Here is a 20,235-nt window from a genome sequence, read left to right on the forward strand (position 1 = left end):
ACATTTTAGTTGCTTACAACAAACGTATTTTCTATCATTATCACCAGTCGTTGCTAGTCCACTGCAGGAAGTAGCTTACTTAGATAACACCATGATCTTGTAATGGAAACAAAAGGGATGATAAAACCAATGGAAAACCCAACAATCACAAGAGGAAAAGTAAAGAATTGCCTGGAAAAATTAAAGGCAGAAAAAAGCAACAGGAACGGATTGCCTTATACCAGAGCTTCATAAGGTAAAAGACCTAAGACCTATAGCTCTATTAAATATTTCATATAAGATATTCATGATGACGATGAAAGAAGAAATATAAAATCACTTAAGAATGAACGTGGAACATAATGAGTGCCAGGCAGAATTTACAGGAGGAGGTAGAATAAATGACATCTTTATACTACAGTACTGTGTAGAATAGAGTTATAGAAATTAGAAACCTCTTATAGTAACTGATATAGATTTTAGTATAGTCCTCTACTCTGTAAAAAAATGAGGCGTTAATAGAAGTTTTAAAAGAATACGGAATCCACACCAAAATTATAAATGCAATTTAAACAGACATTGACTTAGGGAAATGTTTAGAACAAGAAATAGAGGTTACAAGTTGAATAAAACATGGTTACACAGGATCGATTTAAATATTTAAGCTAACACATATAGTCATGAAGAAAATAGAATAGGAAGGAAACGATTTAATAATCATCATTATTTTTCTTAGATGATGTATTGGTGATTGCAGAAGATATAAATAATGCAAAGTGCAACAATTAACTTTTAGTAGAAAGTGGTAAAATGTATGTTAGGAATAAATAAAGAAATTTGTAATATTATGAAATACAATTGGAGAAAAGCCTAAATGAAGTCAAAGTTGTAGGAACATTAATATTCTTTGGAATCAAAGTAGATAGTACTATGAAATATAAATATATTCAGTCATAAAGTAAAATTGTAATAAAGTACTGTGGTAGATGGAGAACGCTGGCCAGAAACATCGACCGCACACAAAAGTGGGAAAGGATGCAGACAAAGAAGGAAAACGCTGTGGAAAAATATTGCATTGCCATCTATCCTGTATGGATCAAACATTATGAATTAGACGGAAACTGAAATACTGTAAAGAAATTACAAAGGATGGCGAATGGGATACATAGAGAAATATTAGGTATCACCAAAAGTACAACTGATACGACATTAAAAGGAGATATAGGAGCATTTTCTATGAAAGCAAGGGTGATGGATGGGAAGCTGCAGTATATAAACCGTACTATGAATAAAAATGGATAAATAAAAACCTTCATCCTGGACATCACGAAAAAAAGAGGAAGGTGATAAAAACAACAGCCAATAAAGTACCTGCAAGAATTAAAACTCGATATAAGGTAAGTAAGAAGAATGATCATGACAGAAATAGAATATGAAAATAGAACTTGGGATACTGAAAAATAGAAAGAAGAATTAATAAGCAAATTGAGCTTAGAAATATGCAGAAAATGGACGAAAGAAATTAAACAAGAAATATATGCCACACATTTGCATCACCAATTTATTAAAGCATGAACTAATACGTTAAAACTAAATCTCATAAATAGACACAAAGGGGAAGTGTATTATTATTATTGCTTGCTAAGCTACAACCCTAATTGGAAAAGCAGAATGCTATAAGCCCAGGGGCCCCAACAGGGGAAATAGCCCAGTGAGGAAAGGAAAAAATGAAAAATAAAATATTTCAAGAACAGTAACATCATCAAAATAAATATTTCCTAAATAAACTATAAAAACTTTAACAAAACAAGAGGAAAAGAAATGAGATCGGTGTGCCCGAGTGTACCCTCAAGCAAGAGAACTCTAACCCAAGACAGTGGAAGGTCATGGTAAAAAGGCTATGGCACTACCTAAGACTAGAGAACATTGGTTTGACTTTGGAGTGTCTATCTCCTAGAAGAGCTGCTTACCATAGCTATAGAGACTGTTCTACCCTTACCAAGAGGAAAGTGGCCACTGAACAATTACAATGCAGTAGTTGACCTCTTGAAACAAGAAGAATTGTTTGGTATTCTCAGGGTTGTTAAGTGTATGAGGACAGAGGAGAATATTTAAAGAATAGGCCAAACTATTCGGTTTATGTGTAGGCAAAGGGAAAATAACCGTAATCACAGAGAAGTATCCAATGTAGTACTGTCTGGCCAGTCAAAGGACCCATAACTCTCTAGTGGTAGTATCTCAACGGGTGGCTGGTGCCCTGTCCAACCTACTACACTGTAATTTTGTGGAAACGATGAAGAAAATTTGACCAATTTACTCAGTAGAAACAAATATCGGGCCACCCCGTTGTTTCAACAATTCAGCACACACGAGATCAGTAACCTACTATACTGTAGCCTACATATATGCTAGTAAAAATATTTTGAAATATATGCATCATGCATATAATTATTGGAATAGGTTTTATTAGACCAAGCTCTCGCTGAAGATATTAATCACATCATCCCCTTGAGTATTATATCTCATCATGTGCTTTCTCTTTCCGTATCAGTAATATAATTTTAATTTCAAGAATTGTATTCATTATTAAACACATAAACCTACGTGGTACTCAGAGAATTATTATAAGCATACTTACCAACACTTGTGTAAAAAGGGAAAGCTTAATATGTTTTATAAGAAACAACCAAAACCTTACGTATGGGGTCTGTGAATATAGAATTTTTCAATATTGAATATCGTAGAAATTTGATATTACCTGAGAAATATAGCTTTCATAAAGTTTCAGTAGAATATAACTGCGTTAAGAATACTCAAATAATTCTCTTTAATCATGCAATGATAAGATAGGGTAATTAGTAGAAATTATATGATTGGTTGTTCGAAGTTCTTACGAAGGTTTATTTGATTCGACTAACGAATGGAAAAGTATTAATCTCCACTTGGTTGGTTTCGTTGCATTTTCAATGTAACTCAACTTCCAGTTATGTTAAAGTCCATTGGCTAAACAGTAATAGTACAATATGTGTTGTGAATTACAAAGTCATCAACTGCGACCTTGAAGATTAGTCGAACATCCTTCTTCTTCTTTCTCTACACGCTTGACTCGAATCAAGAATAATAATTTGCATGCAATAAAGAGCTTCACGGCTTCTCCCTCTGAACACACGAACGTCAGGGATAATCGTAAAATGATGCTGAAAGAACCTCGTTTTTAAAAAATATCGATAAGATGAAAATGTTAAATGATCCTCTCTAGTCAAAGAGATATAATTTACCTTGGTCTCTGAGAAAAAAAAAGTTGGGAGGGGTCAAGAAATTTTAAGTTTATGCGGAAAAAATATGAAATTATTTCTAAAATGCAATGTAAATATTAAGTATTCTATTTATTATGTATATGAAAATTGTGTCTATGGTTGTATGATATTTTTGTATGTGCATAACATGCCATTGTTGAATTGTTCAAATTATGAACAAATATTTTGTCTTCAAAGATATATTTACAGTATTTCTTTGAGTAAATTTGTATTATTTGTATATATATATATATATATATATATATATATATATATATATATATATATATATATATATATATATATACACACACCCACACACACACACACACACACACACACACACACACACACACATATATATATATATATATATATATATATATATATATATATATATATATATATATATATATATAATCTTACAAATATATATAATTTTGCTTGAAAAAGGGAATTTTTGAAGTCCAAAACAGGGAAATTTAGTTTAACCCATAGTCCCAGACCCATACCCATCTGGCAATACTGCATTGTTCACGTGTCCCAACCCTGTCCTGTACTGCAGGTTGCGGCGCCACAACAAAAAGTTGAAAACGTAAACAAAAACTTTGCAATGTGCATTGCGTTGTTTGAACTGTCAAGTTGAAACTTGAAAGTTGTTGACGCGTTTATGAGGAATCATCGTTTTACAAGAATTGCCATCGACAGTTTAATATTCGCAGACATTTGGTGATCAACTAGGTATTCGTGTGAAGATGCTCTTTATACAGCTGTAATTTTTTCCTACTAAGGCACAGGTAAGATCACTTAATGGCTTCACAAAAAGTTTATACCATATTGTATTTGGTTACCTTCCGATTGTTCTCCTTGTTATCACAATTATCTTTTTAAGCTTCACGAAGTTGTTTAGGCCAGGCGGAGAACTTTCCTAAAACTTTTCCCATTGGGGAATATGTTATCCAAGTCTAAAAAAAACGATATTATGAAGCCATGTACGAAATATGATTTGTGTTACTATGGCAATAATGTATAATTTCAGGTCTGTCTGCACAGTAGATGTTATTAGAATTGTAGTAGCCTATTAAAAACGTACTTATCTGCTCAAGCCCAACAGTTTCTATAGTTTCTGCGTGAGAAGGTCAATGGGTTGTATTCATGGTAGTAGTAATTTATTGACCCTTCGGTGTCCTATCTTGAGTGAAGAAACGATTGGCCGCTGATCATATTTATATATGGTCGGTCTCTAGGACACTGCCCAGTGTCATTTGCTCCTCCACTCATGAGTCAACTTTTAAATGTTTCAGAGTTTATATATAATTCATGTGGCTAACCAATAACATCTGCCAAAAAACTAAATATGCACAATATTGCAAAGGCACTTGGTAATGACCTTTCCCGTGCATTGTTTAAAGGGACATATTTCAGTACATTTTGAAAAGAAATATGGCAACCTTGATATGATTAGGTAAGGTTGGGTTGCAGGCAGCAAAAACACCTGATGAACAATCAGACACTGCCCTATACTTAATTTTTTTTTTTAATGAGGCGTATTTGCACTGACTCGCAGGGGTGCCCCTTTGGCTTGGAAAAAGTTTCCTACTAGCTGATTGGTTAGAATTATTTTGTCCAACCAATCAGCGATCAGGAAATTTTCCGGGCTAAAAGGACACCCCTGCGAGTCAGTGCAAATGCACCTCATGAAAAAAGATTATTACAGGTTGATTTAGTGCCAAGGGGTAGATTTGGTCTTAACTATCGTAGTGACAGCACAAGGGTGAATATTTAGTAACCCTTTTACCCCCAAAGGACGTACTGGTACGTTTCACAAAACCCACCCCTTTACCCCCATGAACGTACCGGTACGTCCTTGCAAAAAAATGCTATAAAATTCCTTTTTTTTTTCATATTTTTGATATTTAAAAAAAAAAAATCAGGCATTTTTCAAGAGAATGAGACTGACCTGACCTCTCTATGACAAAAATTAAGGCTGTTAGAGCAATTTAAAAAAAATATACTGCAAAATGTGCTGGGAAAAAAATAACCCCTTGGGGGTTAAGGGTTGAAAATTTCCAAAGAGCCTGGGGGTAAAAGGGTTAAATTATTATTTTGTGTCTTATAATCCAGTTTACTATGGCAGTATATTAGAGTTCATAGGAAATAAGAGGATGTGTATGGCTGCAGCAGTACATGAGATATTGTGCACTCTTCCTCTTATACTCATTATGACGTTTTTATTGCAAACTGTACTCAGAAGTCAGCATATAACAGGTTTTATGCTCAATTCCACTTGTGGATACAGCCTTATGCACATTATAGTTAGGCCCATATAATACACCGTACTGTATTATATTCATCTTACACTATACTGTACATGTTATTATTACTAAGGTATGTACCTGAGAGATAGGCCTAGTATACATAACCTGAAACATGGTCAGTATCATACTCGTTTATGCACAACACCAAGATTAGTGACAATTATACCCTTCCTAAAATAAGTGTCTGACAGGTTAACCCTTTGACAATGAAATTTGTTTGATAACAATTGGGTGACAATTTTGTTGACATGAAATTGAGGCTACAATTTGTCATCCAAGGCCTTTTCAACTACTGTAAATACAATACAAATAACAAATTTAACTTGACCATCTTCAGTGTTGGAGATCAATATGATCTTCCCTAAACTGCAAAATGCCCGGCATTGAAGTCCACCATTCATGTGCGAAGTTGCAGTAAAAAGAAAGATTTTCCTTTGTATAAAGTTCCGAAGGGTGAGTTGAAAGTATAAACAGCTTCATATTCAATGTAATTTCATTTATTCATTTATTTTTATTATCACAGTTAATTGGGAACAGCTAAGTCTGGATTAATGGATCACATGAGAGGCATCTGATGAGCAAAGCAGAACACTCTTAAACGAAGTCACCTGTCTTGCAAATAAGCTGTTATTTGCATGATATTGTTTAAATAGCAAGCAATAGACATGATTAAATCATAACCGTAGTACTACTTTACACACTATGGATAGTGCTGAAACTCAACATCATTGTGTGTATAGCCGATGCAGATGTGTACTAACCTAAGGTACCCCCACCTAACCTAACCTAAATTGCCATGTCCTTACAGTACTTATTAGAGGTGAAGCTTCACCCTTACTTTGACCCCGTTTACTCTAACCTTACATTGAGAAAAAATAGTATAGTACTGTACTTTCTATCACACGAGAACAGAGTAATTCCAGGAGGAGTTGTATGGAAGAAACTCAGGGGCCAAGAATAGAATTATGTAAATAAGAATACCTGAATGCTAACCATCATCCTTTACATTTGAGAATGATAACGACAATGCTGGAATGTGACATTTAAGAATTATAACAGACTGTCAACAAGTGGCTGGTAGTTACCTGTCGGTAATGGGAATAACAGCCACCCTGCATGCTCACTGACATTCCACTTAAGTATCAGCTGTCAGTGAGGGCGGACCTTCTCTCAGGCTAGGATATTGGCAGCTTTTCTAACTTAGCTTTCACTTTTCCAGTGTGTTTCTACGTCAATTTTTTTTATTGAGGATGCTTGCAGAGATGCAGAAGTGCTTGGTTGCTGCCTAAGACCTGCGATGATTTTATGAGCGCAAGGGAGATGTATCCTCATCAATTATGCCCGGCCTGCAGAGGACACCCTGGGATTTGGGGGTCCTTCTGTTTCCCCTACCAAAATCGTTGGGCCTCCTCCTCAAGTGGAGCCTTTTCCTTTCAGTATTGTGATGCTTTACATTTCCTGTGGCCCTCCTTAGGTACCCAAAGTTCACCTTTGGAGGAGAATTTGAATCAGTCTTTGTCTTCCAGGCACCAGCAGGAACTTCTTGTGGTCCCTGCTTTGGAAGATATCGGCCCTTCGTTGTTTTCTAAGAGGTCTGCAGTCGCCTTCCAGCCACCTTTGGAGTCTTCAGAGGTCTCCCAGGCATCCTTCCTTAAGGAAGCACCATCACCTGCCCAGAATGCCTGACCCTCGCCGTCATTAGAGGTTCCTCCTTATGAGCACTCAGTCTTTTCGGAGCCTGGTTGCAGGGTTGTTGTACAACCTCTGCTAGATTCTTACTCTTTGGAGGAGGATTGTAGGCAAGCCTCCTATAGGTGAGCCTCCTCTTCACCACCTCACTCACTCACTCTCATCTTCCAAATGAGCCTCAACCAGACGAGCTTCAACTCCTAGCATCTCTTCTAGAAGCGCCTAACCCCAATGTGCCTTAGGCTCTAGACACACCTCAACGCGCTTCTCCTGCTAGCACGCCTCCTAAATGTGCATCATCCACTAAGTGACCTTATCCAGACGCGCTTCTTCTTCATGTGTCGTACCCAGATGGACACATCTCGTCTAGACATGCTTCGCTTCACCTGAATGTGCTAGATGCATATCAAGTGAACGTTTTAGAAGTTCCCCTCATGAACGTGAATGTGTAATAAATGAAATAGTTAATTATTACATGTTTAAAACACATGACGTAATATGTCATTGTGGATGAAGATGCTAGCGTGAGATTTGCTGTAGTCATATAAAATCATAACAGGATGTACTTTGCATCCCTCGGCAATGTAACATTTTTCTGAAACGTCAACACCAATGCATACCGTGTGAAAGATTGTGTCGTCACCGGATGCAGGTGTCTTCCGAGAGACGAATGTAAAGTAAACATATTGTGTTTAAATGCTGAGACAACTAAGCATACTATATCTGTGATATCGATAATTTAGGCAGTTCATATCTATACTTCACCTGAATTGGTCATCCGACCAAACCAGCTACACTCCTGTGATGGAGATGTTTAACACTGTTGTTTTTAGAGAATAAATGATTTTAAAGTTACAAAGATGAACTTTACTTCAAGACTTAACATCTCAAACAACACATACTCAATGTGTGCTTATAACAGTAGCACACTAATAAATGCGCTAGACATGTCACTCATGAACACGCCTAACTTGCAACTTGTCACTTCTGAGCACTCTAGACGTCTCTCCTGAGTGCACTAGATGCTTTTGCTCTGAACGCACTGGATTCGTTTCTCCTCAGCGCGCTAGGCACCTCTCACCTGAATGCTCCAAGGGCATTTCTCCACACCAACATACAAGATCCCATTTAGAATGTGCTACACTCGTGTCAACTGAATGTACTAGGTAATATATCTCTGAACGCACCTCAATGGAACATGCTTCTGAACAATCTAGACCTATATCCTGAAGCGTTCCTCCCTGGAACCCTCTCCATCTTTGGAAGGCACCTTTCATAAAACCTTGTCGACGGGACGTGAATCATCCAAGAACATCGTGCATCCAAACCCTATTGCGTTTCCAGCTCCAGTGCCAAAAGCAACCATCTCGGTGGTTTCTACAGAATTGATGTCTGATATACAGAACACCATGTGATTCCCTTTTAAGTTGGAAAATAGGAGACCTAGTAGGGGCAGGGCATAGGATACGCCTCATTGAGGTGATACTCGTTTCAGGATCCATACGGGATCTCTTTCTCCAAGATAATTAGCCCCTCTCCCTGAGTGATTTTACTACTTCTTGCTCCCCATCACCCAAAAGATGAAGGAAGGATGACAATGTCAACCTGCCCATGTTTTGAATATCCCCAAGGAACAGGAAGGTTCCTTAGGTCACCTGATCTGGTCGGTAATTAACTGTTGATTACACCAGGACTGAGGATGACCCTGGTAGCTCCTAGACGTCATGCCGAGCGGTGTCCCGTTCTGCTTGGTCTTCTGGTTAAGGTCCAGAGAGAGCTAACCCCAGGGCCCACTTTTCTTTGTTAGATGCACCTGCAGAGGTACCACCAATCCTTAGAGTCATTAGCTCTTCATCAGTGAAGACTATCCAGCATCTCCTCCGAGCGAAAGGCTTTTTGCGTTGCAATGTACAGAAGTCTGGATATGGAGGTCCTCTACAGCTGTTTACTAGGCTAAGAGAAATATATTTAGCGATTGGTGTTGTAGAAGTGTTATTTCTCCTGTGCGCTTCTCAGTTGCGGCTGTCAGAAGCTATCGCTCGGCCTTGAGTATGGTCTATCGACTGAAGGGCTTATACCTCTCCGCTCCCTGGAAGCTATCTATGCTCGTGAAGAGCTTTAAGCAGTCTTGCCCAGCCCAGGATTCAGTCTCCCAGAGTGGGATGTGACTTTGGTCCTCAAGGCTCTTGCGCGTACCTCGGTTAAACCTTTTTATTATTATTGTTATTATTATTATTATTGTTATTATTATTATTATTATTATTATTATTATTATTATTATTATTAGGTAAGCTACAACCCTAGTTGAAAAAGCAGGATGCTATAAGCCCAGGGGCTCCAACAGGGAAAATAGCTCAGTGAGGAAAGGAAACAAGGAAAAGTAGAATATTTTAAGAACAGTAACAATACCCTTACCAAGGGGAAAGTGGCCACTGAATAATTATAGTGCAGTAGTTAACCCCTTGAGAGAAGAATTGTTTGGTAATCTCAGTGTCGTCAGATGTATGAGGACAGAGGAGAATATGTAAAAAATAGGCCAGACTATTCGTTGTATGTGTAGGCAGAGGGAAAATGAACCGTAACGAGAGAGAAGGATCCAATGTAGTACTGTCTGGCCAGTCAAAGACCCCATATCTCTCTATCGGTAGTATCTCAACGATATTTAGATAGGTATCTCACTCTTAAGACTGTTTGCCTGTTAGCTTTAGCATTGGCAAAGAGAATGAGCTAGTTGTACGGTTCCTCTTATGTAGTCACCCATGCTCAGGGATGGAGGAGGTCACCTTCCTTTTTGTGCCGGACTTGGAATCCAGAGGTACACGACCCCAGGTTTGAGTCCTTCTCCATCCCCTCCCTCTGGAAGGTGTCTGGTGGTGATTGAGAGATGTTCTTGTGTCCCACATGACCTGAGTTTCGTAGACATTTTTTTAGCACTGATAGGTCCAAGAAGAGCTGTCAAGGAACATTACTTTCGGCGAAGCTGAAAGATGAGCCATAAGACTTTTAGCGAAGGTTAACCACTCAAACCGCTAGTTAGCAGGCTACCCTGCTCACTCACACACCTGGGCTGAGCACCCACTTTACCTTTGGCTTGGCGAGAGGTTGTCTCTCTTTCTCTGGCCAAAACTTAATTGGCCATTTGACTTGTTTTTCTTATATTCTTATACAGTATATACTTATGTTTTTATATTTGAAAATATTCATGTAATGTTTTTATATATATTCAAGCTTTCTTTTCATTACAGTGAATGTTGCTGTTTGTGTGAAAGTGTAGTGCCTCATGTTTTCGAGGGGTCTCACGATATTTTTCCCCTTATGATGCTGGACAGCCCATAGGCTAGTGGCCTTCCCTGAGCGACCCGGCCTCTGCTGCAGGGGAGTCGTCCTTGTATGAATACTCTGTTCGGATGTGGACGTCACTTGCTCCCTGCGAGTTCTTCTGAAAAAGACCGCTTGCCGACTTCCCAGAGCTTGACTTTAGTCTTGCTCTTTCATGCTGACACCGCCGCTCTCCCTCGCTACGTGGGGGGCCGGCAGGTCTTCCAGGTTACTGGTTTTCAGCAACCTCTGACAGCTCTTCCAACTTGAGGACAAAATAACCAACAGCCACAGGAGAATCTCAGAAGCCTTGACCCCTGGGGTGTTTTTCTCCTACACCATTCAATGGGGATCTCTGGTAAGGATCGCAGATCTCTTTCGGCTGCGATCCTCACTACAAGCATGCGGTCTGCTTCCCTGCAAGACCCTCCTGCTCTCTTCGTCTTATGCAGAGCTCTCTACCGCTTTGGCTTCCTCGATTGCTTTAGAGTATTGGAGTAATTCTCCTCATCCAGCGGACACAAAACTTCAACGATGGGCCAGGTAACCTTACGTGTGTGGCACTATTCTGGTAGTGCTTAGCATGATGTGCATGCAGTTGGGGGAGTTTAGCACACTACCCTCCCAGAACCTAAACCAGCATTCACCTTCGATGAGAGGGGTGAAGCACAAGTGTCAACCTTGGTGCTTAATACCTTACTCGCCTATACTCGCCACTAGGCAGGTAGAACATAGTTCTACAAAGCGGTTGCTGCAATAGAAGTCCTCCGACCACTCACCTCTGCTTCCTCTCTGGTGTCTGAACGAATCTTGTGAACATAATCCCTTGAGATTTTTTGCTTCCCGTCTCTCCACAAGTTCGAGAACTTGCCGGATCTCTGTCACGGTTCTTGGCCCAACTCCATGGATCCTCTCCTCGGCCATTCTTCCTGCATCAGAAGGCATAACCCCATGGGGTCATCCCCCCCTTTTATTTTCCTTCCTGCTGTTCCAGTGCATTGAACTCAGCAGAATTCTCCTACCGAGAAGCATATTCGACCAACCCTTAGCTTGACCTCGTGATTGTCTTTCAACCCTCTGACGATGAAGCCATCCCGTAGCCAGAGTTCGCCTTGTCAACAGTCACATCATGTTGAAAACATCGCTTCTCTGCCGATCAATGAAGACAATCAATTTGGGGTCTGGTCAATACTTGAACAGGTGACTGCCGGGGAACACGACTGTGATTGGTGTTGTGGAAGTGCTACTTCTCCGGTTGTAGCTGCTCTAATGCAGAGGTGGATTTCCTTGTCCCTCACTTCACTAAGAAAAGAGGCCTCTTGGTCGAGGCTGAGAAACTGATGCTGGTGACATCATCGATGCTCTTATCCAAGAGATAACTCCCTTTTTCTCGTCCTCAAGGAGGTTGCCCTGTGACGTGTCTCCTCCTATGAGTTTGGAGCAAGCATCTCTTCCCAACAGGGATAGAGAATTCGCAGATCAGCTATAAGTGAATACTCTCTCTCATCCTCCCACTTGTTGCAGATTGAGGGCGATTCTCTCTTTATGTATGCAATCTGAATATCCAGTCGGACGCCCGTCTTTGGACAGAACGGTGTGTTTCATTGAGGTCTCCGAGCATCTAAAGTCAGTTTGTTCCGTAACTGAAATACAAACCACGCTATTTAATATGGGTAATTACTTTCGGCTTAGATGAAATGACGAGCCATTAGAATTTTAACGAGGGTTTACTCCCCCCCCTCACACACCTGTGCTGAGCTCACTTTGCTATCGGCTCGGGTGCTAGACGGACGTGTCCCCTATCACCCTCGCCTACACTGACAGCTATTAATCTTTGTTTGCTTTTTCATTTTGACAGCGTGTTTGGAAGTTGGCCTCTGCGATGCGGAAGTGTCCCGGCTTACCTGACCGCCCTTGTGGGACTTATATGTCGGCGGTCGACACAGATCCACACACCTTATGTCCTTTTTGTAGGGGCCAATGGTGTGATAGAGATAACGTATATGGTGAGTGCAGGGAGTGGTCTACCTCCCAGTAGGAGAGGTTTTCCCGGCGCCGGAAGAAGAAGTCTAAACGGGATATTTCTCCTTCAAGGGCTTCCTTGAAAAGAAAATCCCAAGGACTCTTCTTCCGTAGCCCAAACCTCCTCCGAAGCTCCCACTCGATCGGCTTCTTCCGAGAGGCCGGCGAGTGGTAGTGTAGGCTGCATTTCTGTTGACCGATCTCGGGGTTTGGGAGAGGGAGTTGCCTCCCATAATTTAAATGTTTCTAATGTGGCTAATGATGATTTGTTACAGCTTTGGCCTTCCTTGGGGCTTCAGGGCTCGCCCTCCAAGGAAGCCCTGTTTGACATAATCAGGTTAGGGGCAGCTGTCAAACAGTCGCCGACGTTAGCAGAGGTTGATCCTCTGTCTATCATCAACGTTGTTGTGGCAGAGGCTTCTGACGAGTTATCTCAAACCTCTGCTCGTGTTGCTGATGTAGCTGAAGGCTTAGTTCCCCCCTTCGAACATCCTTCGAGGGAGGAACTAAGTCCAAAAGTCTCTCCTGTAGGTGATTCTCTCTCTTGGGGGAGTTCACTGACAGAGACTCCTCTTCGGAGGACTGCCGACGGTCTACCTGCTGCCCCCAGAGGGCGTATAAGGCGTAAGGCCCGCCTTCCCCTCCGCCGTAGAGGCCTTCCTTCACCTCACAAGGGTGTTAGGAGGCGCCTCCTCGGCTCGTCTTTGCCGCAGTCCGCCGCAGAGGAACCTCGTCGCCGTTCACCGACCTTTCCAGCTACATCCCTGGACCTGTCCGCTGATCGTTCGCGATCTCCTACTCCTGCCAGACCTGCTGACCTGCCGTCGCCCTTCCTAGCTGCCGATGCGCTGTGGGCGCCCACGCATCCTGTGATCAAGCAGGCCACGGTCCCTTCGGGGCAAAAGGGACTTACTCACATTGTGGCAAAGTCCCTTAAGAGCCAGGTATCCGTTGCGTGCCAACGTCCTCCTGCGCGCTATTGCTTGCTAGCGCGCTATTGCGCGCAAGTGCTCTACAGTTGCTGATCCGGAGACAACGCACCAGCAAGCACCTGTTCCTGAGACTTCGCGCCATTGATCTCCTGTGCGCCAATGCTCTCCTGCTCACCAGCGCGCCACTGCGCGCCCACGATCTCCTGTGCGCCATGCGCGCCCACGATGTCCTACGCGCCAGCGCTCGCCTGCGCGCCAACGTTCTCCTGTGTGCCCACGATCTTCGGATCTGGGCGCAGAAGGGAAGATACCTTCTTCCCCTGCTCGCCAGCGATCTCCGACGCGCCATTAGACCCCTCCGGCTCGCCAGCATTCTCCTACGCGCCATCGCGCGCAGTCACCAACGCGCGCACCTCCCGTTCGCCCGTTGCAGACGTGCGGCAAGGGATATTTCCCCTGCACGCTCGTGCCCAATGCTATCACCCTCACGGGCTCATAGAGATCCTGAGCGTCCATTCGCATGCGAGCAATCGCCTCCGCGCGCACGAACGCTTGTTCAACCTACTGCGCGCCCTCAGCATTCTCCAGAACGTGTCCATGTGCGCCATCGCTCGCCCACGCGCCATCGCTCGCCAACGCGCCCCCTCGCTCGCCCACGCGCCCTCGCCTGCGCGCCATCGCTCGCCAGCGCGCCATCGCTCGCCCGCGCGCCATCGCTCGCCGCGCGCCATCGCTCGCCCGCGTGTCATCGCTCGCCTGCGCGCGCCCACGCACGCGCGTTTGAACGATCGTCCGCGCGCGAACCAGGTAAAATCCCATCGCACGAGCGCCAGCGTGATTCACAGCAGGATTCCCAGTGCGATCCCACGCGCGAGGCTGCAGGACCTCGTGCGACCAGGCCTTCGTCTTCACATTCCCCCACCGCAAGCGCAGACCAGCGCGCTCGGCGGAGGGCGGGAGAACACCGGATAGGTCCAGGAACTTGCCTTCTTCCCCTTCTTCTTTTTAGGAAGACCCTATTGTGGTTTCTACTCCTAGGGATCGAACGATCCCCTTCCCTCCCGAGGGTGTCTCTGACAGCGCCACTGTCGGTATGCAGCCATGGTTTGGGTCCCTTGTCAGAGCTGTCGTGCAGGCCTTTAAGCCTGCTTTCTCTGAGTTGGGCCTCAAATCAGTGGCAGTTCCGACCCCCCTGAAGAGGAAGAGAGGAGTAGACGACGTGGTGACTTCCCCAAGGGTTAAGCTGGCTCCTTGGAAGTCTTTGAGGAAGGCTCCCTCCCTCCCCCCCACAGACTTTCTCTCCTTCCCCTTCAGACAAAGATTTCCCATCCTCGGGATTCTCGTGAGGTGAGGCGTTCTCCCATCGCACCAATGGGAGAAACCCCACCTCGCGTAGAGAAGTCTTCTCGGGTAGGGGTGGAGAAGAGCCTCCCGCCATCGCTGTTGGAGTCCTGTATCCCTCCCAGGAGGGAGTCGAAGGACTCTAAGACTGTCCCTAAGTTGTCCTCGAGGATGAGACCAGACCCAGCCAAACCCGCGGAGAACGTCCACGAGTCCCCCCAAGAAGAGCCTTTGGGGACAGGAGACTTTGCTGCCAGCCCTACAGGAGGAGAGCTACAGGAGTCGGAACATGCATTCTGGCAGGTTCTGACTCTGATGAGGAATCTCAACGGGTTCTCGGATCCTGAGATTCCCCCTCGAGAGGGCAAGGACACGGTCCTGGACCGAGTCTTCGGCACTCAAAAACCCCCTAAGGCCAACGCGCCTTTGTCTTGGTCCCAAGGGGTCAAGAGTGCCAGAGATAAGGTTGAGGGCCAGCTCTCCGAGCTTGCCTCCTCCAGCCGTTCCAGCGCCGGCAACAAACTCCTCCCGCCTCCTTGTGTCCATCAGAGGAGGTACTTTGAGATCATGGAGAATTCTTGTTTAGCTCTTCCGTTACGCCACTCTGTGGAAGAGCTTACCAGGGGAGTCCCTCTAGAGAGACTCTCCAACCGGCAAGTGTCTTTCTCGGCCTCGGAGATCCTCAGTCAGGAGAAGGTAGCGAAGTGTGCCATGCAGGCAACTTCGTGGCTGTATATCTGGCTAGGGTCTCTAGGCATCCTGTTACGATCGGAGGACCTGTCCAAGGAGAGTACCAGGAAGGCCTCGGAGACCTTCCTTCTATCAGGCACTTGTACCATCAAGTTTCTAGCCGACCAAGTCTCGAACTTGTGGGCTAATTCCATGTTGAAGCGTCGAAATGCGGTGTCTGAGAGATTTCACGTGAATGTCCCAGCACCGAGGTCAGCAGGCTCAGACATTCCTCCATCTTGGGGAGGAATTTGTTTGAGCCTAAAAACGTGGAACAGGCAGCTGAGAGGTGGAGGAAGTCCAACCAGGACTCTCTCCTACATAGGGCTCTTACATCAAAGCCCTATAAACCTCGCCCGTCCAAGACAACGAAACCGGCAGTGGCAGCAAAGACAACGGTGTCGAAGTCTTCCAGGGGAGGGAAAAATCCTAGAGGGAGTGGCCGAGGCCGCAAACGCTAGGACTGGAAGTCCACCAGTGGGGGGGATGCCTACAAAGTTGCGCGATCAGGTGGCAGCAACTCTGGGCCGATGCCTGGACGATTTCTGTAATCAGTCAAGGATATCGCGTCCCGTTCACAACATCTCTACCTCCCCTGACAGCGGATCCAGTGTCGTTGAGCTCCCTTGCCATGGGATCGGCAAGGGGGCAAGCCCTTTGGGCAGAAGTCCAGACCATGTTGAAGAAGGGCGCTCTCCAGGAGGTCGTCGATGAGTCCCCAGGCTTCTTCAGTCGACTCTTTCTTGTAAGGAAGGCATCTGGAAGCTGGAGACCAGTCATTGACCTCTCAGCTCTGAACAGGTTTGTCAAGCAGACCCCGTTCAGCATGGAGACGGCAGACACAGTCAGACTCGAAGTGAGACCCCAAGACTTCATGTGTACACTGGACCTGAAGGACGCGTAATTCCAGATCCCAGTCCATCCTTCTTCAAGGAAGTACTGTACTTAAGATTCAGCCTAGATAACAAGGTCTACCAGTTGGAGGTGCTGTGTTTCGGTCTCTCCACAGCAACCCAGGTTTTCACCAAAGTGTTCACCCTGATATCATCCTGGGCACACAGGATCGGCATCCGTCTCCTCCGTTATCTGGACGACTGGCTGATTCTAGCAGACTCGGAGTCGACCCATCTTCGACACCGAGACAAACTTCTGGGACTTTGCCAAGATCTGGGGATCATGGTAAATCTTGAGAAGTCTTCTCTGCTTCCTACTCAAAGACTGGTATATCTAGGCATGATCTTAGACACCAATCTCCACAAAGCCTTCCCATCAGACGACAGGATAGCAAGGCTGAGGAGGGTCGCAAGTCCTTTCCTCAGACGAGACGAACTCCCAGCCCAATCGTGGTTACGTCTCCTCGGTCACCTCTCATCCTTGGCCCGTCTAGTTCCCAATGGTCGCCTGAGAATGATATCTCTGCAATGGCGACTCATCAGTGGAATCAGGACACGATTCCCCGGACGTCATGTTCCCTATGGGTCCTGCGGAACGGACGAACCTTCAGTGGTGGGTGACAGACGAGAACCTACGAAAGGGAGTGGATCTTCTCGTCCTCCCCCCGGATTTGATGCTGTTCTCGGACGCCTCAAAGAAAGGCTGGGGGTCCCATGTTCTGAACCACAGTACCTCAGGCCTGTGGACAGAATCAGAAAAGTGCCTCCATATAAACCTGTTAGAAATGAAGGCTGTATTCCTGGCCCTTCAACAGTTCCAACGATAGCTGGCGGGTCACTCTGTGGTGGTGATGAGCGACAACACCACAGTAGTGGCTTACATCATCAAGCAGGGAGGCACCTTTTCAGAGCAGCTATCCCATCTAGTAGTAGAGATACTGAGATGGACCGAAGTCCACTCGATTCCACTATCGGCTCGCTTCATTCCAGGCAAGAGGAATGTGCTCGCCGACAGTCTGAGCAGAGCTTCTCAGATAGTGAGTACCGAGTGGTCTTTGGATCGTCTAGTAGCCAACAAAGTCCTGAGTTTGTGGGGTTCCCCGACTGTGGATCTGTTCGCTACAGCGTTGAACTTCAAGCTCCCGCTGTACTGCTCCCCAGTCCCGGACCCCAAGGCACTCTGGCAAGATGCCTTCCAACAACGGTGGGACAACATCGACGTTTATGCCTTTCCCCCGTTCTGTCTGATGAGGAGGGTACTCAACAAGACCAGAATATTGGTCAATCTCTCGATGACCCTCATAGCTCCGCTAAGGCATCACGCGGAATGGTTTCCAGACCTTCTGCAACTCCTAACGGAGTTCCCGAGAGAACTCCCTCCACGACGCGAGCTACTCAAACAACCACACGCCAACATCTTTCACAAGGCAGGTTGCGGAAAGGATGTCTGGACACCTGCGCAAGTCATCCGCAGGGGTCTACCAGGCAAAGTGGAGAGTTTTTTGTGGTTGGTGTCGTGGAAGGGGTATCTCTCCACTCGATGCCACTATTCCAGCAATAGCGGAGTTCTTTGTGTATTTGTGAGAAGAAATGCGCCTTTCAGTCTCGGCAGTGAAAGGCTATCGCTCAGCCTTAAGTCTTGCCTTCAGGCTCAAAGGAGTGGACATTTCTTCTTCGCTGGAACTTTCTTTACTCATACGTAGTTATGAACTTACCTGCCCTCAGTCGGAAGTGAGACCTCCTCCATGGAACGTGGTTCGAGTTCTCAGGTCTCTGAAGAGACCTCCCTTCGAACCATTACGCCAGGCTTCAGATCGCCACCTGACTTGGAAGACGGTGTTCCTACTTGCTTTCGCTTCGGCCAAACGAGTTGGTGAACTGCATGGTCTCTCGTATGACATCGCCCATTCAAGGGGATGGGGGGAGGTAACATTCAGATTCGTCCCTGAGTTTGTTGCTAAGGGAGTGCTGGACCCTCAGTTTGACTCTTTCCGGATTTCGAGTCTTCGTTCCGTAACAGATGACCCAGACCATCTCCTACTGTGCCCTGAATCCCGACCCTCCTCCGTCACGTCGCCCTAGAGCACATGATGTCAGGGGCGTAGCTACATCCCTGGCCTTCAAGAAGAACTACTCAGTGACGCAGGTTCTACAAGCTTGGGTGTGGAAGCGTTAGACGACCTTCACAGCCCACTACCTGCAAGACGTGACCCACAGGAGGCTCGATATGTTCTCTATCAGCCCTGTGGTGGCTGCACAACAGCTGGTTTAAACCTCAGGCTCCTTAATGGACAATAGCAGAGGGTTGAGGGCATTGTTACCTGGTTTTAGTCTGCATGAATGAAAAGGTATGTCTGGCCCTTATTCTTTTCTTCATCCTCCCCTCTCTTGGGGAAAGCAGCATCCTGGGTTCTCTGCACAGCTGACCTCAAACCACTGCAGGTAAACCATGTTTCTTTGTGTTCCTAGTATTAAGCTAATACTGTCACGTCCCCATACCCTGACGAGGTGGTATTGGGAAAGTCCTAGCCTTAAGTTTCCATCTAAAGGACTTCAGGTCAACCTCCTAGGACGAGTCACACTTCATTCCTCCACACACAGCTTATGTAGGCCGCAGCCCTTGCAGAGCAAGGTGCTAGCGATGTGCAGGGACTCCTTATTGTTGAGTGCCGACACACTCAGACACTGAGTCCCCGGGCAAAAAGCCAAAAGCCAGTAATGGCTGGGACTTACCACCCTACTTAAGGGTTGAGTCTCCCATATTAAATAGCGTGGTTTGTATTTCAGTTACGGAACAAATGACAAATTCGTAGGTAATTTGTATTTTTCCTAACTATACAAACCTTAACTATTTAATCAAACTTGCCCGCCAGCCCTATCCGTGAAGTCCTACCTCTAAGCAAATTGAGCTCAGCACAGGTGTGTGTGAGGGTGGGGTGGGGTAGCAAGCTACCCCTCCCTACCCCCCGCTAAATAGCGGTTGGGTAGTAAACCCTCGTTAAAATTCTAATGGCTCGTCTTTCAGCTACGCCAAAAGTAATTACCCATATTAAATAGCTAAGTTTTAGATATTAAATTTAGCCGGTGAATATATAATAGCTGACGTCTCCGACGGCTCGACAGATTCCAAAAACTCGCGAGCGATCGCCATGAAGGTTGCGGGTGTGTCCACCAGCGCCGACTATCGGCCAGATACCGCATATACTTGCAAACAGCTCCAGTTCTTCTCTGTCGGTTTCATCGACAAGTCGATTCCACTCGCTTTATGACCTCGAGTTTTCTACCGAATTGGTGAAGTACTTGGTTTTGGTTTTATTGCTTTCGCCGTGTTGGATTATTCAATACTATCTTCAAAAGAAATGCTTTTGAAAGGAGAGTAAAAGTGTTTTGCCCTTGCTTTTTTATCTCTGGTTTTTCCCTAGAGTAAAGATGGCCGACCCTTCCCTCAGTGTACGGAAGTGTGTTTTAGGCTTTTAGTAATTATTTTATCACGTTATAAATTATTGTTGATAATTATAGATTTTCCTCTATATATTTTATATCTCACCCGCCTTAATTAGGCCTCTTCGATTAGCTTTCCATTTATACTAAACATCAAGATAAATTTTATGTTTTGTTTATATGCGGCCTTTACCTATTCCTCCCCTAGTCCGAGATGTAGGCGGTCCTAACTTGGAAACCGAAGTTAAACAACGTTGAGCCCATTCAACTTTTATTT

The 20,235-nt window shown here is 44.9% G+C and overlaps 1 protein-coding gene across 3 annotated transcripts in view; it reads left to right on the plus strand.

The window, feature by feature from the left end:
- The first annotated feature begins 3,803 nt into the window (after positions 1-3,803).
- The window catches only part of LOC137649949 (uncharacterized), a 155,487-nt gene continuing 139,055 nt past the window's right edge, over positions 3,804-20,235 (plus strand). For 2 of the 3 annotated variants that reach the window (XM_068382937.1, XM_068382926.1), the window contains exon 1: positions 3,805-4,072. The gene's annotated coding sequence lies outside the window, so the exon portion shown is untranslated. Of the gene's footprint in view, positions 4,073-20,235 lie in introns of all 3 variants that reach the window. The other variant, XM_068382916.1, reaches the window with a different exon arrangement.

This window comes from Palaemon carinicauda, chromosome 1, assembly GCF_036898095.1.
Source record: "Palaemon carinicauda isolate YSFRI2023 chromosome 1, ASM3689809v2, whole genome shotgun sequence".
NCBI classification, from domain to species: Eukaryota; Metazoa; Arthropoda; class Malacostraca; order Decapoda; family Palaemonidae; genus Palaemon; species Palaemon carinicauda.